Source organism: Ananas comosus, linkage group 6, assembly GCF_001540865.1.
Source record: "Ananas comosus cultivar F153 linkage group 6, ASM154086v1, whole genome shotgun sequence".
Lineage (NCBI taxonomy): Eukaryota > Viridiplantae > Streptophyta > Magnoliopsida > Poales > Bromeliaceae > Ananas > Ananas comosus.
Window position 1 is genome coordinate 6,526,123 of NC_033626.1, and position 18,187 is coordinate 6,544,309.

The 18,187-nt window shown below is 42.7% G+C and overlaps 1 long non-coding RNA gene across 1 annotated transcript; it reads right to left on the minus strand.

The window, feature by feature from the left end:
• Positions 597 to 1,211, minus strand: LOC109711163. Its single transcript, XR_002216525.1, has 3 exons — positions 1,176 to 1,211; positions 1,011 to 1,078; positions 597 to 893 (listed from the first exon to the last, which is right to left on the minus strand). It is a non-coding gene; the product is annotated as an uncharacterized LOC109711163 (long non-coding RNA).

Sequence of the window (18,187 nt, forward strand, 5' to 3'; positions counted from 1 at the left end):
TAGTGATTTATCAGGACTACTCTGGTCAGCTCACGCACAATCTCTCACTACTTCCTTACACATAAGGAAAGTGGTTTACTAAGGTTCTGTTCATAGACTCCTGGCACATACCTGAAGTTCAATATAAACTTCTATTACTTGAAGCAAACAAATATGAAACAATCACCTTCTACTTGACTATACAAGTATGTCATCATATTTAAATCTAGTTATTCTACTAGATTATATTCAGTTGTATATTCATTCAATTATACCCCTATATAAACTTCTAGTTACTTACTAGAATATGTACCCCAATATGAATTATCATATGGAGTGTAAGAAGCTAACAGAGAGTAATACAAGCAAGGATATAAACGATAAAATACATTTCACATGACCTCCATGCCATTCCTTCTACAATTAGAAATGCATATGCAAACACAAGTTCTTTACCTGATCTTTCAGAGTTTAGCCATTTAATTGTTTATATACATTGCATAGCTCAATCCAAGTATATCTGTCTCTTTGTTGTTCAACAGAAAACTAATTGTGTCCATTCACGAATTTTACCGTTCTATCCTCGTGGATAACATCAAAGCCAAATTGCATATGCAAGCTACTAGTATCATGAATCCATAGTACTTAACAAGTAACCATGTAAAATGGATAAGTCATGAAGCTTTCATACCATTTAAAAATGCTATCATTTCCGATATGATCTACATATCAGTGCATGTCTCAATGCCTTAAACTATACATGTATTCACTTGAATATGAAATAACTTCAACTCAGATGTCAAAGGAGACATAGAGGGAATTCACCCATTTCGGGAAGGTCCGACCCACCTATCACCAAGCTCAATCCAGCCAAAAGGAGTCCCGAAACTCTGCTCAACGAAGCCCCAACTCTGCTGAAAACGAAACACGAAAAGCGCATCAAAACTACGGCCGAAATGTCCAATTTCGGTACAATTTGCACTTAGTACAAAGTAATAACTTAAATCCCTGTTTTGGTTTCAGTTTAATACCTTAAGTTAAGCTTCTAATTGCTCTCCAATGCCAACTGATTGTGATCCAAAGGTTGGTCGCACCCTCGCTGCGAACAATCGTCAAACGGCATCAAAACACTTATTTGCTAGCTAGTAAAGCCGGAATCTTGCGAAATCAGGTTTCTAATACAAATTCCTGCTTACCTCAGGTTAGAACACCTTCTAAACCAGTCCCAAAGGTCACCACTTAAGCTTAAATTAATCCGCAAACCTGCTGCGAAGAGCACAATCCAAACTGCATCAAGTTGCATAAGTAACTCGCGTTTAATTCCGAATCAGTTTCATAATGGACCAATTATCTCTACGAAGCTTCAAAGTAGCTTATTCCTGATCTAAGGAGGTTCATTTACAGCTAAGTAAATCATCTTTATTTGCCGAAACCTCAGTTTAAAACAGTTGGAAGCAAAAACCCGAAATCAATACTCAAATCGACTAATAGAACGTCGATAACGGAAAAAGCGAGTCGATTACCTTCTCAGGCTTCCAACCAGCACCTCACTGGCTCAGGGCTGCGAAAAAGCCTTCCAAATACTCCCTCACACATCCACATAAGCTCCGCGACACTCGCAACCAGCGAAGGACCAACGGCGCGACGAAAACGAGCGAAATCGTCGAATTCTAAGTAGAGAGAGAAACCCTAGAGAGAGAAGGAGAAAGAAGGTGGGAGAAGCCTTCTCAGATCTCCAGCATGCATATCTGAACATCAGGGGTCGAGCTGGGGTGATAAGGATGGATAGAAGAAGTGAAATGACCAAAATAACCTTGCTGCCACGCAGCTGCAGCTTCTGATGCATTGTGTACCGGTACACAATGATGGCTGTACCGGTACAGCAAGCAGAAAAATGTTGATTTCGCCAGATCAATGCACTTTCTTACTTTTAGTCATCCAATCACTCTCTAACTTATACAAAAACTTGTCCAAGCCCTTTAGAATATGTAGGGTAGTTTTATTTACCATTTCCCACATTCGAACTTCGTAATTGACCAAATTCGAAGCGTTGCAATTGATAATGCATTTACGATGCAATTTTTCAATTCCAGTTACTTTCTTACTTCAGTAACTTGTCAAAACCTTTCTAAGGTCTGTCAAACGTCATAGATCAGTTCCAAAAGCCATTCCAACCCTTGAACTTGTCAATAGGCCCAGATTCAGTATATTACACGAGCTTTCCGAATGAGTCTTTGTTCTCCAATTTGAATCTTTTCTTCAAACATCCGCGATCAATTCTTCAAGACTCCATTCAACTTTACGAAATCCACCAACTTATAAAATCCTTAACAATCTCCCCCTTTGGCGATTTCGTGACAAAAGAACATTACAAAGCTCGTACACAACTCAGAAACAATAAAAAGAAGATCATCGCAATCACCAAATGACAATCTCCTGCATGATCGATCCAATAAATGAAAATTATATTTTTCACAACCTTAATACAGACTCTATGACTTAGACATGGAGTCTTGAAGTCTTGAATATTCCTGCAAAAATATTCTTAAAGCACAATCAAGATTCAAGCATACTTATCATAAAAAATCAAACATAAAGTCAAAGCAATCAATCAAAGCAACAAGTCATAGTCATAGTCCATAGTTCATAGTCAAGCACCTAAACAACCATCTAAATTTACACAACTAAGCTAAAAGCATTAAAAGCAAAAAAATCATCAAAAGACATCATCATCATCATGAGCCAATCATCTCCCCCTTTTTGTCAGAAAGCGCCAAAATGACAAAAGGTGGAACCCCACACAGTCAGTCGGAATCATCTCCCTGCGGAGGAAGATCTGAGCTGCAACATCCCAGTTTATCAAAAATGGCCTTCATCAAACGCTTGATTTTGCTGACATCCTTCCATATCTGAGCTTGATCCGCAGAAAGTTTTTGAAGCTCCTTAGATAACCTTTGTTGTTCCCGATATACTGACGAAACCGAGACATCCTCCTCAGATATATCCATGGAAGGACGGGAAGAAGTAGCAGCAGCAGGAGGTGGAGCAGCAGAAGGTGAAGAAGCACGCTGGGACGGAGTTCGAAGCTGCACAGAGCATTTCACGAACGTCCCCTCATTGATCCTTCCCAGACTATGCTCATACGATGTACAACGAACATCCACGTCATAAAGTCGCAGAATCCTCATGATAATTAATGGAAATGGCAACCGTTCATTTTGTCCAGAAGTTTTGATGTCCTTTGCCATTCTCCGCCAGATCAAAAATGGGATATTCATGTTGATATTTTTCGCACTTACAATATCAGGCCTAGCCAATAGATACATGCATAAGATGCGATCCCATCTCAAAATCTTTGTGTTTGTGAAAGGCAAAATGTTGTAGCAAACCACGAAGTTCAAGAACCTGTACTCCATTTTGAAATCCTTCGACAAAACCATAATTCCGTTTGACTCTGTTCCCGGCACGCAAATAGAGTTCACAACACGGTTCCAATCGCGAAGTGAGTCAAACCCGGCCTATAGATATTCCACTCCTTCAGTCCTAGCTTCCAGTCCTAGCACAGACGCTATCGTATCAGGAGTAATTGATAACTCAACACCACGTACGGAGGTGATGAATACATATGGGCCGCCGTCGGAGTCACTCAAGTGACCTGCTCTCATATAGAATTCTCTAATCAATTCCAAACAAAACCCAGTTTGTTCCGAAAAATCACAAATCTGATGAAGATTTCCCTTTTCAAATAAATCCTGAAATCCTAGTACACAGTCAATGATACTGGCGACGCCAACATCGCGCTCACCAATACAATGTTTCGACGAGTACATTGACTGACGAGCAGACGGAACATCCTGTAGACTGAGATGCGGAGGCTCAGAACCCGGTTCTCTAATCTCAACACCTCCAGATTTCCGACGACCGGTATATCCAGATGCCTTTCCTTTTCCTTTATCCATGGCTTTGCCTTTCCCTTTATCAATGGCTTGTCCTTTCCCCTTTCCTTTTCTTGTATCCTTTTCCTTAGCCAACACCTCAGGAGTAAAAGCCTCCCAGTCGAGCTCATCCTCCTCAGAGTTGTCGCCAGGAGCATATTCGCTCCCTTCATCCTCCGGTTGTTGCTCAACCGGCCGTTTACTTGAAGAGCGTTGTCGTTTACTTTCGCGACCACCCCCGGCCATCAGGACCACAAGCACAAGTAACCATGAAAACATTTTGAAGAAATCCCCTGTTAATCATAAAGATTTTCACATATGAAACATAAGAACACTTAATTTTTGATTCCAAAAAAAAATTCCAGCAAATTGATATATAAATGCTAGATAATCCTAAGGGCTACAAACTCATGAGAAACATGAACAACTTAAGCAACAAAAATCAGTAAAACCACATGATTCCCAAAAATTCTAAAAAAAAATTAGTTTTTGATGATAAAAACCTACAAAAAATGACCAAAAAGATGAAGAAATACAAGAGAAAAGGTAAACAACAGGTCTAAGAACAAGATCGAAGCACAAAACTGCAGATTTAGCTAGATCTCTAGAAAAACCACCAATAAATCTGAAATGAAACATATTTTCGGAGTATACAATATAAAAGCAACAAAATCCGAAGATCATACCTAAGATCAGTGCAAATCGGCGAGAAATGTGAGTAAAAACCGATCTGGAGGCAAGGGAAGCGCAAGAGAGAAAATAGGGAGAAGATCGAAACGCACAAAACACATCGAAGGAAAAACCCCTTTATCGGGTCGGGCGGAGGGACCGGTCTCTCCTGCCTGGGACCGGTCCCAGAGCCAGGAACTTAAAAAAAAATTTAAATAAGCTCGAAAATTCCAGAAAAAATATATGTTAGCCCTTAATGTTTAACCAATAAAAATAACCAATTTCCATCCAAAAACTTCAAATAAAATTTCATAAATAAATTTTAAAAAATCAATTTCAAGGATATTCAAATTGTCAAAAATTGTTGACCCGAAAATTAATGAAAAATTCTAGATACATATAAAATAAAATCTCACACATCATACAAGATCTAGGAATTTATTGTATTGTCTTCTCATCATATTTGTTAAAGAAAATGTATAAATAATTCACAGAATCGTAAAATTAAAATAATATGTTCAAATTGAGTTATGCACAATATTCGAGACAGGAGTGGCTCTTTGAGCATCTTTTTATTAACACTCCACCTTATATCACCTTCGAGATGTATGGCTCTTTGAGCAATTCTTTCTCTCTGAAAAGTATTTTTCTTTTGTTCTATAGAGATGCTTTAATCAACATGTGGTAGCTGCACACACTGACCGGACGACCGGGGTGGTAGCTCTTTCCTCCATGTGGTGGTAGTTTTCACACTCCCAGCAGGGATGTAACTCTTTCCACATCTTGAATTTCAGAAACTTTCATAACCAAAAATGGAAAGACTCCCCCTAAATTAGTGCAACCCTCAAGTCAAAAATATTATTTCAATTTCAAAAACAGAGAAAGAGTTATTCATCTCAAAACTCATAATCAAACAAACAATAGCAACATTCAAATTTCGAAGCATGAGGTGTTGAATTTGATTCAGTATGCTAAACAGAATTTCAATGATTTGATCGTTCAAAAATTATGACAATATAGAACAACCTTGACAGTGATCAATCAAAAATTAAATATGAAATAATTAAAGTTACGGACCAATTCATCTCCCAAAAGTAGCAACATTATTCAAGAAATTCAATCATCTCTCAAGCATAATCAGGAAATACCGGAAACCATGCACAAAAACAAAATGCAACATGCACATGATCTATGGCCCAAGAGAATATATCTAGATTGAAGGATTCATACCAATCGCCTTTCTTAAATGCAGAAAACGTTTTTGATCCAAAGGTTTGGTTAAAATATCTGCAAGTTGATTTTCAGTCGAAATATATTCAAGTTGTAGGATGTTTGATTCAACCAGTTCTCTTAAAAAGTGATATCTTAGTTCAATATGTTTTTGTTCGTGAATGTAAAACAGGGTTTTTAGAAATATTAATGGCACTTGTGTTGTCACAAAGAATAGTAAGAGTGGTGGAAGGGATTCGATAGTCGCTCAGTAAACTCTTCATCCAGATCAATTGAGTAGAGCAACTCCCGGCCGCAATGTATTCAGCTTCAGCAGTGAAAAGAGCAATACAGTTTTATTTCTTACTATGCCAAGCAACCAGACAGTGTCCAATGTAGAAACAAGCTCCACTGGTACTTTTCCGATCATCTGCAGAGCCTGTCCAGTCAGCATCTGAGTAGCCGATTAGATCAAGAGATGTTCCCATAGGATACCAGAGTCTATATGCGGTTATACCTTTAACGTACCGAATGATCCTTTTAACCGCTTTCAGATGAACTTCCTTAGGGTTCGCTTGATAGCGAGCACAAATTCCAACACTGAAAGCAATATCTGGTCTGCTCGCAGTTAAGTACAGTAGGCTTCCAATCATGCTTCTGTATTGTTTCTCATCCACGCTCTGTCCTTCCGAATTCACTCCAAGTCCTTTGTTACTTGTACCCATCGGAATGTCAAAATCCTTTGCACTGTCCAATCCAAATTTCTTAACCAAATCTTTCGCATATTTGGATTGATACAAGTGAATTCCATCTTTAGTTTGTTTAACTTGAAGTCCAAGGAAATAGTTAAGCTCCCCCATCATTGACATCTCAAACTCGCTCGTCATCAATTTTGCAAAATTATTGGCATCCTTATCTCTAGTTGCCCCGAAGACTATGTCATCAACATAAATTTGTGCCACAAAGAAATCATTCTTTAGGTGTTTTACAAAGAGAGTTCTATCTGCTCCCCCTCGATTATAGCCCTTTTCCAAAAGATATTTTGTCAAGCGCTCATACCATGCTCGCGGAGCCTATTTTAGTCCATAAAGTGCCTTTTTCAGTTGAAAAACGTGATTTGGAAATTTTGAGTCTATAAAACCTTTCGGTTGTTCAACATAAACTTCCTCTTTTAAAAATCCATTTAGAAAAGCACTTTTAACATCCATTTGAAAAAGAGTGATTTTAAAATGGCAGGCAATCGCGAACAAGATACGAATTGATTCAAGACGGGCAACCGGGGCGAAGGTTTCATCAAAGTTTATTCCCTCAATTTGTGAGTACCCCTGAGCAACAAGTCTCGCTTTGTTTCGAACAATAGTACCATCCTCATTTTTCTTATTCGTGAAGATCCATTTGGTACCTATGATGTGTTGTTGCTCAGGACGAGGCACTAATTCCCATACATCATTGCGAACGAATTGACCAAGTTCTTCTTGCATTGCATTTATCCAATATTCATCACGTAAAGCTTCGTCAATATTCTTTGGCTCAATCAAAGATACATAGCATGAAAATTCACATTGTAGTTGACTTCTTGTTCGCACACCAACGTTAGGGTCCCCAATTACATTCGATAAAGAATGATCTCTTGATTCTGTTAGGGATGTAGTCTCGGGAGTTATGCTAGGGATTTCAGATGAAGTGCTTTGAGGCTCAGATGAATCATTTGATGCAACATTTTCAGAAGATGCAATAGAATTATCAAGTGCAGAAACATCATCATTCACAGGCAATACAAACGGAGAATCATTATCATCATCATTCACAAATGAGTAAGAAGAACCATTCACAGAAGAACTTACTGAAGAAGCTTCATCTACTTTTATATTGATGGATTCAATCACCGTCTTAGATCTTAAATTGTACGCACGATAAGCACGACTTGTAGTTGAATAACCAAGAAAAATCCCTTCGTCACTTCGAGAGTCAAATTTTCCAAGATTTTCACGATCCCGAAGGATAAAACATTTACTCCCGAAGACACGAAAGTATTTAATATTAGGTTTCCTACCAAGCCAAAGTTCATACGGAGTATTCAGAGTACCCGGGCGCACATAAATCCGATTGATAACATAGACAGCCGTGTTAACTGCTTCGGCCCAAAAGTGTAAAGCGATTTTCTTACTATGAAGCATAACACGAGCCATCTCCTGTACAACCCGATTCTTGCGTTCAACCGCTCCGTTTTGTTGGGGTGTATGAGGAGCCGAAAATTCATGTTTTATGCCATTTGAAACACAGAAATCAACAAATTTTGAATTTATGAATTCTCCCCCTTGATCACTTCGAATACGTACAATTTTATCATTCCATTCAGTCATAAGACGAAGACAAATTTCAGAAAAAGAATCAAAAATCAGCTTTTTCTCGTCAGAAGGCACTCCATACAAAACGAGTGAAATCATCAACAATAAGCAAGATATATCGTTTTCCACCCAAACTTTGAATCCTAGAAGGTCCCACTAAGTCCATGTGAAGTAACTCTGAAGGTTTAGATGTCCCTAAGTGGTTCAAGTTCTTATGTGCGGATCTAGTTTGTTTCCCCAATTGACAACCCCCACGCACAGTGTTCTCTTTGAAGTCTATCTTAGGTACACCTCTAACAACCTCCTTCTTTGTTATCTTGGATAGATCCTTAAAGTTTATGTGACCTAGTCATTCATGCCATAAAGTTTCAGTCTCTAATGACGCTACGTTACAATGTTCAGTCGAAGAACTAGGAACTACATAACAATTATTCTGAAATCTAACGCCTTTTAAGAAAAGATTGTCACACGAGTCACATGGCATTCTTTATCGAAAAAATTCACAGAATACCCATCATCACACAGTTGGCTTATGCTTACGAGATTAGATTTAAGCCCCTCAACATAAAAGACATCATTCAACGTAGGGCCATCTGAGATAGTCACTGTTCCTTTTCCTACGATTTTTGACGATCGACCATCTCCAAAAACAACAAGTCCTTCGGAGATTTTGTTCAAAGAAGTAAACTAATTTTTATCTCCGGTCATATGACGGGAATAGTCACTATCCAGATACCATGAAGTATTATCGTAAGCATGAAGCGAAGTGTGAATGACTAAGCATGGGAAGAGTTCACCTTTGCGCACCCAAACCTTACGTGTTTTGGGTTGCGACGATTTGCTTGCTTTTGTTGATGTTGGCTTGTCGACGATTTGAATTGACTTCTTCTTCATATCCTCCTTCTTTGGTTTCTATGCTTGTTTTGCCTTTGATTTCGGCGCATTTGGTGTCCAAGTTTGTTTCTTCTTATGATCAAACTTCTTTGGAGACCAAGTTGACTTCCCTTTTGATATAGGATCATTCTTCATGGGTGATGTTCTTTGGTTCACGGGTGTTGTTGAGTTCTTTCCGTTTTGTTTGCAAAACTTCTTTATGTGTCCTAAAACACCACAGATATGACAAGTTTTGTTAGTCAAATTATTTTTAGGAGGGACGAACTTACCATAAAGTTTAGGAACTATTTTCGACGAATGTTCATTCTCTTTCTTTGTCGCTTGATCAATATACGTCCGTTCGTACCCAATTCCAAGTTTATTTGTTTGACCGAGTCCAAGAATTTTATCAAGTTTGCTCGAGCCCGAAGAAAATTGGTTCAAATCCAACTTCAATTGAATGATCGTCTTGGTGAATTCCATATTTGCTTCTCTAGTTACCGAGTATTGCTTGGTGAGAAAATCGATGTTTTCAACATGAGTCTCTTTTTTCTTTTCAAGTAAAGAACATTTCTCAAATAAAGAATTGTAGGCTTCAGTCAACCCTTCTCTTTCTTGCTCTAGATCTTTTGATAGTGAGGCCAATCTCAGATTTTCTTGTTCCATCTCATGTAGACTCCGCCGCAGCCTCTTGTTATGTTTTGCCACCTTCTTTGACTCGATTACCAGTTGATGATATGCTGCGACCATGTCATCTTCGTCCGATTCTTCATCCGATGATTTCTCCGAAGAAGAATTTTCATGTATAGACGACATTGAGAGAGAATCTGCAGATGCCAAACACATGAAGGTTGAATCCTGTGCTATCAGTGCCGTGGCATTGACATCCTCATCACTTGAAGTTGAATCGTCAGAAGAGGAGTCATCCCAAGTAATAGCCTGCATCGCTTTCTTCTTCAAAGATTTTTTATTTGGACAGTCCGATGCAATATGGCCAAAACCCCTACTTTTATAGCATTGAATTTGGCCTTCACTATTTTTCTTCTCTTTAGAAGAGTCCTTTTGAGGGTTTTTCGATTTTCTGAATTTTGATGAAGACGAAGACGAACTCCCTTTAGATTTGCTTGTGAGATATGGATCCCAAGGATCTAAAAGGTAAGAAACACCTAGAGGGGGGTGAATAGGTGTAAATCCGACAAACTTGAAAAACTCGATGCAAACAAAACAAAGTAGCGAAAATTAAAATAGCACACCGAGAATTTAACGTGGGAAAACTCCAAATCGGAGTGAAAAACCCACGGGACCGATCACGCAAAGAAAATCCACTAAGAAAACTTGAGTACAAGTGATTTCGATGAAAATACACGACTCAATTTACCGATTTCTTGTTGACGGTGATCTTTGCCAGTCCTCGATCGATAGGAATCCACCAATCGACCTTGCTGCAACTCCACGCAGCGTCAACGCCTCAACTCCTCGAAGCGTCCACCGAATCCTCGGCTTCACGCGAGATCCACGCGCCGAACCTCCTTCCGGAGCTTGTAGAATCGAAGATTTGTGGTGATTTAACTTTTGAAAACCATAAGCTATGGGAGTTCACCTTTTATCAAACATCTACTTGATTCTCGTAAGAATTATTGAGTAACAACGAAGAATCAAGCCGATGTTGATTGCTAGAAACTCGTTATGTAAATCTAAGCATTGAAACGGAGAGAAAATAAGTTTCTAAGGTTTAGAATTGGTAAATATTCAAAGCCTTAATTTTTAGATGACCCACATAGCTTATTTATATGTTTAGAAGACTTAGAAGTAGACTAGGATTGCAAAAAGTCGTTTTTAAAAACCTGTGTCGTCCTCAGAGACCGGTCCTCTCGAGGAGACCGGTCTGTGAGAGACCGGTCTCTCAAGTGAGGAACCGGTCCCTCTCTGCATGACCAAAATCCCAACGTTCGGGAACCGGTCTCTCAAACATGAGACCGGTCCCTCGCTGCGCGACAGAAACACCATGGTTCGGGAACCGGTCTCTCATCTCAGGGGACCGGTTGCATCACGGTTCACGCAGTGAGGACCTTAGGGGAACCGGTCTCTCCTTTTCAGGAACCGATCCCAGAACACATGAAAGTTCAGAAAAAATTATTTTAAAGCAATCTAAGCCTTCTGAACTTATTCTAATTAGGTATTTTCACCACAAATGATCTTTTCTTCATACCTTAGGTGTCGAGCTTTCCGAATGAGTCTTATTTCTTTAATTTGAATCTTTTCTTCAAAACTTCCGCAATCAACTCTTCAAGACTCCAACCAACTTTACGAAATTCGCCAACCTATAAAATCCTTAACAATCTCCCCCTTTGGCGATTTCGTGACAAAATATACTACAGAGTTCGTATACAACTCATAATTCATAAAAAGAAGATCATCGCAATCACCAAATGATAATCTTCTGCATGATCAATCCAATAAACGAAAATTACACTTTTACAACCTTAATACAAACTCTAAGACTTAGACATGGAGTCTTGAAGTCTTGAATTATTCCTGCAAAAACATTCTCAAAATATAATCAGGCAAGATTCAAGTCATAATCCATAGTAAAACTATCAAGACATACATAATTCATAGTTCATAGTCAAAGCCTAACTTGTCAACCTAAAGTACTAAGTCAACTAAAGTTCATCTTAGCTAAATACATCATCTTAGCTAAATACATCATCAAGATCAAGAAAAATGTGCATCATCATCATCATCATCATGACCATCGCCATACATCGCCATCTCCCCCTTTTTGTCAGAAAGCGCCAAAATGACAAAAGGAGAAACCCAGTGACGCCTAGTCAGAATCATCCCCTGGAGGTAAATCTGCCCGGCAATATCCTAACTTGTCAAAAATCATATTCAACAACCTCTTCATCTTGCTCACATCCTTACGGATCGCAGCTTGTTCCGCAGACAACTTCTGAAGCTCCTCAGATAGACGTTGCTGCTCACGATACACCGAGGAAACGGAAATATCTTCCTCAGAAATGTCCATAGAAGGACGTGAAGAAGTAGCAGTAGCAGGAGGTGGAGCTGCAGGAGGGGAAGAAGCACGCTGAGACGGTGTACGAAGCTGCACCGAGGACTTCACAAATGTCCGTTCATTTATCCGACCCAAACTGTGCTCGTATGATGTACAACGAACATCCACTTCTCGAAGTCGCAGAATCCTCATGATTATCAAAGGAAATGGTAACCTCTCATTTTGCCCGGAAGTCTTGATATCTTTTGCCATTCTCCGCCAGATCAGAAACAGAATATTCATGTTAATATTTTGGCACTTACAATATCCGGCCTACCCAAGAGATACATGTACAGAATGCGATCCCATCTCAAGATTTTCGTGTTCGCGAGAGGCATGATGTTGTAGCAAACCACGAAGTTCAGAAACCTGTACTCCATTTTGAAATCTTTGGACATAACCATAATACCGTTTGATTCAGTACCCGGCATGCAAATAGTGTTCAAGACACGGTTCCAATCGCGAAGTGAGTCGAACCCGGCCTGCAGATACTCCACTCCGTCAGTCTTTGCTTCCATCTCTAGCACCGAAGCTATTGTCTCAGGAGTGATGGATAACTCCACACCACGTACGGAAGTCTTAAATACGTACGGACCGCCGTCGGAGTCACTGAGGTGACCTGCTCTTATGTAAAATTCTCTGATCAACTCCAAACAATAACCGATTTGCTCCGAAAAATCACAAATCTGATGAAGATTTCCCCGCTCAAATAAATCCTGAAAACCAGGCACACAACTAATGATACTGGCCACCCCAACATCTCGCTCACCAATGCAGTGTTTCGACGAGTACATTGACCGTCGATTAGATGGAACATCCTGAAGACTGTGACGTGGTGGCTCAGAGCCCGGTTCTCGAATTTCAACACCCCCGGACTTACGACGACCGGGACGCTCTGTGGCCTTTCCTTTGCCTTTATCCACGGCTTTTCCTTTTCCTTTGCCTTTCGCAGTATCCTTATCCTTAGCCAATACCTCAGGAACAAAAGTCTCCCAATCCGGCTCGTCCTCCTCAGAATCGTCGCCAGGAGCATATTCGCTCTCTTCATCCTCCGGTTGACACTCAATCGGCCTTTTAGCTTTTGAGCGCTATCGCTTACTTCCACGACCACCGCCAGCCATAAGAACCACAAGAACAAGTAGCCACGAATACATTTTTGAAGAAACCCCTGTCAAACACAATGATTTATACATTTTGAACATAAGAACAATCGATTTGTGATTCCAAAAACTTTAGCAAATTGATATGTAATATGCTAGATAATTCTAGGGCCACATAACCAAGAAAATCATTGACAAATCAAGCATCAAAAATCAATAAAATCACATTTTTCGAAAAATTGGAAAAATTAGGTTTTGATGAAGAAAACCTATGTTCGATACGGGTGCCACGCATTCATTTATTAGTAGAGCATTTGCACGCATGCATGACATACCCATAGAAGCAAGTGGCAAGTGGCGAGTCGAGGGTCCCGAGTTATCATTTAACACCTATACGGAGTGCTCGTCGTGTCCGGTGCAAGTGGGTGATTGGATAATGCCCATTTGGATGTTGGAACTCACTAAACTGGAGGCGTACGACGTTATTTTAGGTATGGATTGGCTCTCGAAGTATTACGCCACGATCGATTGTAAGAATAAATTGATCACTTTTCGGGAGCCCGGACAGAAGGAGGTCGTTTACCGAGCTTGTCGGAGTTCTTGCTTCGTCGCGACAGTATCGGCGACGAGAGCTAGGAAGTTGGTCAGCGGCGGTTGCGCGGCATTTTTGGCGACCGTCGTGGAGGTGGACCGGGTGGTGCCGAAATTAGAAGATTTATCGGTGGTGCGGGAATTTCCGGATGTGTTTCCCACGGAGTTATCGGGGATGCCGCCGGATCGGGAGATCGAGTTCGTTATAGACTTGATTCCCGGGACGGCGCCGATCTCAAAGGCCCCATACCGCATGGCGCCGGCAGAGTTAAGAGAATTGAGGGATCAGTTACAAGATCTTCTCGACAAAGGGTTTATCAGGCCGAGCGTATCGCCGTGGGGAGCGCCGGTGTTGTTCGTGCGCAAGAAGGATGGCTCGTTTCGACTCTGCGTGGATTATCGAGAGTTGAATAAGGTCACAATAAAGAACAAGTACCCGTTGCCCCGAATCGACGACTTATTTGATCAATTACAGGGGTCACGAGTGTACTCGAAGATAGACCTACAATCCGGCTATCATCAGTTAAAGATCAAGCCGGAGGATATTCAGAAGACCGCGTTTCGCACGCGTTATGGACACTATGAGTACACGGTTATGCCTTTCGGGCTCACTAATGCCCCGGCTGCATTCATGGACCTGATGAACCGTGTGTTCAAGGCGTGCTTGGACCGATTTGTCGTGGTCTTCATAGACGACATCTTGGTCTATTCGCGGGACGACGAGGAGCACGCGGAGCATTTGCGGACGGTGCTTCAAATCCTTCGGGAGGAGAAGCTATTCGCAAAGCTGAAGAAATGTGATTTCTGGCTTCGAGAGGTTGCCTTCTTGGGGCATGTGATTTCCGAGGGCGGTGTTTCGGTTGACCCGAGGAAAGTCGAAGCGGTCGAGAATTGGCCACGCCCGACGAACGTCACGGAGGTCCGAAGCTTTATAGGCTTAGCGGGCTATTATCGACGGTTTGTGGAGGGCTTTTCGAAAATTGTAACTCCACTTACCGGTTTGACTCAGAAGGGCGTCAAATTTATTTAGAGCGACGAATGTGATCGAAGCTTCAACGAGTTGAAGAAAAGATTGACGTCGGCTCTAATACTCGCCTTATCGGTACAGGGCGAGGACTTTGTGGTTTATAGCGATGCATCCTATCTGGGCTTGGGGTGTGTCCTGATGCAGGACGGGAGAGTGATAGCTTATGCATCCCGTCAGCTGAAGGACCACGAGAAGAATTACCCCATCCATGACTTGGAGTTGGCGGCGGTGATCTTTGCGCTGAAGTTGTGGAGGCACTATCTATACGGTGCACACTGCGAGATCTACACCGACCACAAAAGTCTGAAGTATCTATTTACCAAGAAGGAGCTAAACATGCGACAAAGGCGGTGGGTAGAGCTATTAAAGGATTACGATGTTGATATTCTCTACCACCCCGGCAAAGCAAATATGGTCGCGAATGCGCTTAGTAGAAAGTCGACGAAGAACCTCGCTTTTGATGTTACCCGGCAAACACCCCTAGGGCTGGAGATGGAGCAACTGGATCTCGAAGTGGTCGCTCCCGAGGTCCCGGCTCAGCTGATGGCGCTCGTTATTCAACCGACCTTATTGGAGAGGATCAAGAAATTACAACCCGCAGATCCGAATCTCCAAAAGGTGCGGCGCAACATCGAGGAAGGACGAGATGGCGGTTTTGGTGTGGACGCAGGTGGCGCGCTCCGGTTTCGAAACCGGTGGTGCGTGCCCGAGAATGAAGAGCTTCGCGAGTTGATCTTCCAGGAAGCCCACCGGTCTCCATACGCGGATCAGCTGGGCGGCACCAAGATGTATCATGAGTTGAGAGCACTCTATTGGTGGCCGGGGATGAAGGCTGATATTGGCCGCTTCGTGGCAAAGTGCTTGACTAGTCAGCAAGTAAAGGTGGAGCGCCGGTTTCCAGCGGGGAAGCTTCAAAGCCTACTTATTCCCGTCTAGAAATGGGAGGATATATCTATGGATTTCATCGTTGGCTTACCTCGCTCGACAGGGGGACACGACGCGATCTGGGTGATTGTGGACCGCTTGACAAAGTCAGCACACTTTTTACCGATCCACACCACCTGGGCGGGAGACAAGTTGGCGCAGGTATATCTTGACGTAGTGAGGTTACACGGGGTGCCGAAATCGATTGTGTCGGATAGAGACCCCAAGTTCACTTCACATTTCTGGAAAAGCCTACAGGAGGCCCTTGGCACACGGCTCGATTTCAGCACCGCATTTCATCCCCAGACAGACGGACAGACTGAAATAACCATTCAGACTCTGGAGGATATGTTGCGAGCGTGTGTCATCGATTACAAAGGAGGTTGGTGTAAGTATTTGCCAATGGCCGAGTTCGCCTACAACAACAGTTATCACGCTAGTGTGGAGATGGCACCGTTCGAAGCTCTTTATGGGCGGAAGTGCCGCTCTCCCATTTATTGGAGTGACGTGGGCGAGCGCACGGAATTTGGCCCCGATGTGCTGCGGGAGGCGGAAGAAAAGGTCCGCCTTGCTCGCAAACGATTACTCACGGCGCAGTCTCGACAACAGAGCTATGCGGATAGGCGCCGACGAGATCTAGAGTTTGCGGTGGGCGACCGTGTCTTCTTGAAGGTCTCGCCTATGAGGGGTGTAAGGCGATTTGGAGTTCGGGGAAAATTGAGTCCCCGATATATTGGCCCCTATGAGATCTTGGAGCGGATTGGGACGGTGGCTTATCGGCTCGCGTTGCCGCCGAAGCTTGCGGATGTGCACAACGTATTCCACGTCTCCAATCTTCGCAAATACGTTCCCGATCCCGAGCATGTAATGCTATATGAGCCGCCGGAACTTCAGGAGGATCTGAGCTACGAGGAATTCCCGGTGGCAATTACCGCTCGTGAAGTGCGCAAGTTAAGGAGTCGAGAGATTCCTTATGTCCGAGTCCGGTGGAGCAATCATGATGATCGCGAAGCCACCTGGGAGCTCGAGGAGGAGATGAAGGCGAATCATCCTCGCCTGTTCGAAGGCTAAATTGAGGTATGAATTTAGAATTTGAAATTCTAATCAAGTTTTGGAGTATTGAGTTCGTTTCGAGGACGAAACTCTTTTAAGGTGGGAAGGATGTAAGGAAGTGAATTCTCGAAACTCGAGGATTAGACTTCGACCAGAATCGACTATTCGTCGAGTGCGTAGGCTTCGGAAAGTCCGAAGGCGATTATAATGCATAAAGTGCATTAAAGAAGGGTCCGCGGGAGCACCAGTGCAAAATCTGCACTGGAGCAGAAATGCTCTCGGGGACCGGTCCCTGGCAGGGAGGGACCGGTTCCATCAGGCTGGGTTGCGGAGGTCTCTGATGAGACCGGTCCCTGGTGGGCAGGGACCGGTTCCCGAACGTTGGCCCGACGAGATTTAGCCAAATTTGGCTAAGTCCCGAGAATGCAGCTCTCGGGAACCGGTCTCTCGGACAAGGACCGGTCTCCCGGGGACCGGTCTCTCAGGCAAGGACCGGTTCCCGAACGCGAAAATCCCTCTGCTCGAAATGGCAGCCTTCGGGGACCGGTCCCAAGTCGGGGAGACCGGTCCCTCCGCGCGAAAACTGCCCAGTGAGGGTAGTGCACTAGGGTGAAAGTTGAGGGGCTTTTATGCAAAATGGCCTTTATTAGAGGTGGGGGACCCCTCTCTCTCACTCTCAGCTGCTTTCTCTCTCTCTCTTACCCTCTTTTCTCTCTCTCTCTAAGAAAGAAAAGAAAAGAAAGAGAAGAAGGAGAAGAAGAAGAGGAAGGAGAAGAAGAAGAGAAAGAAGAAGAAAGAGAAAGAGAAGACTAAGAAGAAGAAGAAGAAGAAGATATCTTCTTCTCTCCCTCTCCCTCAAGCTTGAAGGAACCTTGTGTAGGGGTAAGCTCTAAACCCTTTAATGGTGTTTCTAGGGTTTTGGGGTTTTTATGGTTTGAATGGGACCTAATGGAACTAGGGAGAAGGTTCGAGCTCGCAATTGAAGCTCGCACCACGGATTTCTTCCCCGTTGCCATCCTAGGGCACGGAATTGGGTTTTTGGTAAATCTAGGGTTTTGATCTAATCTAATAGGTCGCAAACCTAATTGCTAGGTCCCGGAACGCGTCGGCGAAGTCGGTTTCTCGATCCGACGAGCGGGTGCGGAGAAATCGCCGAATCGGGTACTCGAGGGCTCGCTTCGCCCCGAGGAGTTGAAGCGGCGTACAAGAACCCCAACGTCGAGTTTTCTACTATCACGGCATCGCCAAGAGGTGGGTGGTGTCCATCCCGAAGCAATCGGGCTCCCTTCTATGTCTTAGTACATTTCGATTCTGCATCTTGTATTATTGCATTATAGGATGATTGTGCATTGCCTTTCCTTATGCTTTCCTTGATGATATCGTAGCATGTATTGGATACTTGACATAGTGGATTGATAAGGATT